Source organism: Scylla paramamosain, chromosome 5, assembly GCF_035594125.1.
Source record: "Scylla paramamosain isolate STU-SP2022 chromosome 5, ASM3559412v1, whole genome shotgun sequence".
In the NCBI taxonomy this organism is placed as follows: Eukaryota; Metazoa; Arthropoda; class Malacostraca; order Decapoda; family Portunidae; genus Scylla; species Scylla paramamosain.
The window spans coordinates 33,342,556-33,347,555 of record NC_087155.1 but is presented as its reverse complement, the minus strand read 5'-3'; the positions used below and the strand labels follow the sequence as shown (position 1 = coordinate 33,347,555).

Sequence of the window (5,000 nt, the reverse complement as noted above, 5' to 3'; positions counted from 1 at the left end):
GCGTCAAAAATTTCTTGAACATTTTTCTTCTCTTTTCTTTTTCTTTTCCTTTTTTTTTTTTTTTTTGAGATGGCTAAGACGCCACTTCTCTCTTACCCAGAATACCCAGAATGGAGGTATAGTGTGTACGTATATATGAACAGAAATGACGACGCTCCGATATTTCACAGTCAGAATTGAACGGGTGGTGGTTATAAGCACTGCAATCTCGCTTTAGTGTTACCGGCGCTCCATTCGCCTCGTTGTAGTCGAACTGAGCGACACTTCCATCCACGCCGAGCCAGAGTGAAGGCCTCACCCGTCTTGCCTCAGTATTGAAATCTTTAGCGGATCTCTGTTTCCAGTTCATTATGTGAAATGTTCTGGGAAATGTGGAGTGAGGTGGTGCGGCGCTCTCTCTCTCTCTCTCTCTCTCTCTCTCTCTCTCTCTCTCTCTCTCTCTCTCTCTCTCTCTCTCTCTCTCTCTCTCTCTGCACAACGCTAGTCACGTCATCTGACAAACTTCCGCGCGAGGGAGCAGCTCCATTGGGTGTCACTGCCGCTGACTTTCCTTCCAAGTTAATCTCAAACATGCAGTCCGAGTTAATTAAACGGCAAGAAAGTTTACAAATTTCCTTGCATAACGTTGTCTGGGACGTGACTGAATTTTGTCGCTCTGCTCCCCGAGAAGCCGCCTCGGGGCAGCATGCTAAAATTAATAGCAGTTTGTCTTGATGAATGTCTCACGAAGACCTTTTGCGGAATATTACACGTCAGAGAAACGTCAGTTTGTTTAATGAGTAATAATTATTCAGTGTTCGGTGTGTTTGTCAGCACGTCAACTGATGTTGTTTTCTGTGCACCCACAGGGCCGATGTGAATCTTCCAAGATGGCCGCCTGACCGCCGCACCCCCCAGTGGCCGCCCCCCGCCCTCCGCCCCCTCCCTGCCCCGACCCCGTCATGCGGGTGGCCAGAGAAAGGGGCAAGTGGAGGGCGGCGTCTCTCGTGCTGGTGCTCCTGCTGGCCCATCTGCTGCTATTACTACTCCTGCTGCTACTCCTGCGCCCAGACCACTTGCCTCCTGCCTCCGCCACCGCCGGGGACGCCGCAGCTGCCACTGCCGCTGCCCCATCCGCCGCCCCCCGACCAGACTTCTTGGTAGGTAACCACCCCCCTCTTCTCTCTCTCCCTCTCCTTCCTCTCCCACAGGCTGCCAGCGGCTTGTGTAATTACTTTGGCCAATCTATCATGGCCAGAAATCTATTACAAAATTAATGAAGAAAAATGTTTACCGCGTACTCGCAGCAGCTGCCCCAGAGCGCGGCTGCTTGAGAGCTCTCCTTAAGAGGGCAAGGAGCCGCTTCCCCCGCACTCTTAACCCGCTGATAAGGGAACTAGGCTGGGATTATATTTGTTATCAGATTCACGCCTTCGTTTGTTGGGTACTCAGTGCTAAGGAAGGCTGAGCCTCACATCCCAGGGCGCAGCGCTCCACCTTTACGACCTGAATTAATGTGAAGGTTAGGCCTCGATTACTGATTCATAAAAGAACACTATCTCATTTGCGCTTGTTTGCTTAGCCTTGCGTTACTTCAGCACCCATTCTTCCTTTCTCTATCGCCTAACTTTCATCCCCCTTGCCGCGTGCCCGCCTCCCCGATCCTCCAGACCCTCCCGTCCCTCGCCTCTCTTTCCTTTCTGGAGCGACTGAACTCCACTTGAAGTTTTTCCAAAGTTTAGACAACAACTCGTGCCGATCTGCAGATGATTCCTGATAGGTGGACTGTTCCTGTGAGATTTACGAATGGCGCGGGAACCGTAAAGGGGGAAATTAATCTTTTGGCGCCCTCTTTATGTCACTTGAGGAAAATACGTGCCCTTCTGCACACTCTAAATACTCCTCGGTATTGTCTCTCCCAGCCGTCGCTCGCTCCCTCTCCGGTCTCGCTTCCCCCTGTCCCGCGAGGCTGCATCCTTCACCGAGCCTCAGTCGACCGCCAAGTTTCTTTCTTTCGGAAAATTATATAGGACGTTAGATTACCCCTATTTTTCCCTTCTCAACCCCATTTTTATCCAGAGAATAAATTCCGAAACGCTTCTTCACAGTCTCTCTCTCTCTCTCTCTCTCTCTCTCTCTCTCTCTCTCTCTCTCTCTCTCTCTCTCTCTCTCTCTCTCTCTCTCTCTCTCTCTCTCTCTCTCTCTCTCTCTCTCAAGACTGCAGTTTTTTTCTTTTTCTCAGGTGTATCTGCGTCCTAAGTCTCCGCCTCTCCCATCTCGTTATGTCCCCGCTGACAGCAAGGCCACGTCCCCCTCTGTCATTTTCCTACCTCCAAGTCCTTCCATCCTCCTCATCCAACACTTCTTCTTCTTCCTACTCCTCTTTTTCTTCCTCCATTTTCTTATATCACCCCTCTTCGTCGTGGTAGTTGTCCTCTCCGTCCTCCTCCTCCTCCTCCTCCTCTTTCTTTTGCTTCTTTACCTATACTCTTTCTTTTTCCTTTTCTCCTCTCATAAATTCGCGTTGTCTACGGGCTCACCTCGCCAGCTTCCAATACGGCACCGCTTGATTCATAGTTATGCAAAATATTGTGAGCCAAATCTTGGGTAGGAAGCAAAAAGAAGAAAAGTTGCAGTAAGTCTCTCTCTCTCTCTCTCTCTCTCTCTCTCTCTCTCTCTCTCTCTCTCTCTCTCTCTCTCTCTCTGACCTCATTACTTCGATTAGATTAAGAAAACGTATCTTCATCTCGAAATTCCGTACGAAAGCTTCATTTTTTCCCTATCAAAGGATTCACCGAAGGAACACGAGTGATGCTGTGGGAGGGGAAAAGAAAGAGAACCCAATGTAGCTTCTGGGTGTGAAAATATTCCTCCAGGGCAGACAGATGAGGTGGTGTGTCCCTATCTCGCCCCGTGAAGAGCATCCTCCTCCTTTCTCCCAAATGAATGCAAATGACGTGCTCGTGTCTGGAGATGGCGAATTGCAGACTTGTCCTCGCCGTCACCCTCATGCTCGGTCGAGTAGCACCATTAGTCACCCACTCAGCCAGCACTCGCGACCCGGCAGCTGCAGGTGTGATGGCTGCGACCCGCACCACCTCGCGCCACCTCACGCCGGCCAGTCCATTAGTCACCACCGCCTTTTAGATGCTGTTTATTTAGCCATTCACTTGCCACTGTATAAAAGCGCTGGTGAATCTTGTGAGAGTATATTTTAATGGGCACTCGTATCTTGATTGTCTCGTTTGATGCTCAGTGGAAGGGATTTTAGCCAGGTATCTACCGGTCACAAGTTTAAGTTGATAGCGACTTATCCTAGTTGAAAGTGAGGTGATTGTTGTATGAAATGGCAACCCTCAAGCAATGTAGTCTAGGATAATTAAACCATAATAACTCCTCGGGTCACAAGTATGGTTTTAATAACGATTCATCCTCGTTGAAACTGAGCTAATTGTTGTACGAGTATGAAATGATAACTCTCATTTAATGCAATCGAGAGTAATAAGATCATAAGGTTTTTGTGGTCCACACGTGTAGGTTGAAAAAAAGATTCATCCTTGTTGAAACTGAGGTGTCTGTTGTATGAAATAGTAACTCTCATGCAGTGCAGTCTTTGCGGTTCATAGTTATAGGTTTAAAAGCAACTCATCTCTTCCCGTCTCATTCTTTCCCCTGACCCGCTCTTCCCTTTGACCCCACTCACCCTCGTCCACTCCTGGAAACTTTAGGAAACCCAGATAAGATAAGAAGAAAAAAAAACATTAAAATAATCGCCTTCCTTATATCTGCGAATATTTAAGCTCCTACAGTTTTTTTTTTTTTTTTTTTTTTTTACATTGTATTTACAGAAGAACCAAAACACTTTTCGCTTTAAATTGAATCCCCTCTTCACTGAGCCAACCCTCAACAGGTGCACGTTTCCATTCCTTTATTTATGAATCGACACGTGACCTTTGCCCGCGTGACCTACTGAGGTGTGGCCGCCAAACGTGAGGGCCGGCTGGAGTTTGACGTGGAATGTTTACATCTAAGTGCATCAAGAGGGACCACATTGTTACATCTACATCAAGAGAAATTGAATTTATAGGGTATCTCTCTCTCTCTCTCTCTCTCTCTCTCTCTCTCTCTCTCTCTCTCTCTCTCTCTCTCTCTCTCTCTCTCTCTCTCTCTCTCTCTCTCTCTCTCTCTCTCTCTCTCTCTATCTATCTATCTATCTATCTATCTATCTACGTGTTTCTAAGTACCTTCTCTTCCTTCTCTCGTTTTTCTCTTCTCTTCACCTCCTCCTCCTCCTCCTCCTCCTCCTCCCCCTCCTCCTCCTATTGCTATCTTATCTCTCCCTCCCTCTCCTTCCCTCTGCCCTCCCCTCTCTCCAGTAGGTCATTCAGTAATATAATATAAAAAGCGGAGGGGGAGATTACATAGATTTATGGCAGATTAGTGCGCGGATTTACGCTTCGAGTAGCGGGATATTTTTAGCCAGTAGCGGAGAAAGAGGAGCGCCGTGGACCGTGAATAGGTAAAGTACGTTCATTCCCCTTCTGCTTTATCGTCGTGGTTTTATGTAAAGTCTCGCCGCCGCTCTTGTGACATTTCTTTTTTTTTTTTTTTTTTCTCCCCATAATTGTGTTTAAAGGGCCTGAAAAGCTGCTTCAGATTTGGTGTAATCGTTATATTGCGCTTGTGTTTAGATTTATGTTTAGGTTAGGTTAAGTTAGATTATTGCTTGTATACTCCTGGTCAGAAGGCAAGTAATTATCTGCCCTTACTTTCAATGTCTTCTTTTTTTTCCATTATTTTTTTTTCCTCATAATTTAACGTAGAACATCAGAACATAAGGCTTTGAGTGACTCTGCATGAAGTCACCAGACCTACACGTGGCAGTTCCTGTGTCTTAATTCCTCTCATCTACTGGTAGTTGGCATTCTTAGTAAAGGACTTGGAATTGCGGGTAAAGGTTTAACACAGTAGACATGAGTGCAATATACGATTAGATTTCTCACCACGACTATGTACATTAA

General features: G+C 46.9%; 1 protein-coding gene across 1 annotated transcript in view; it reads left to right on the top strand.

Moving 5' to 3' along the window:
• Nucleotides 1–852: 852 nt before the first annotated feature.
• The window catches only part of LOC135100863 (uncharacterized), a 42,729-nt gene continuing 38,581 nt past the window's right edge, over nucleotides 853–5,000 (top strand). The window contains exon 1 of the mRNA XM_064004375.1: nucleotides 853–1,139. The gene's annotated coding sequence lies outside the window, so the exon portion shown is untranslated. The remainder of the gene's footprint in view (nucleotides 1,140–5,000) is intronic.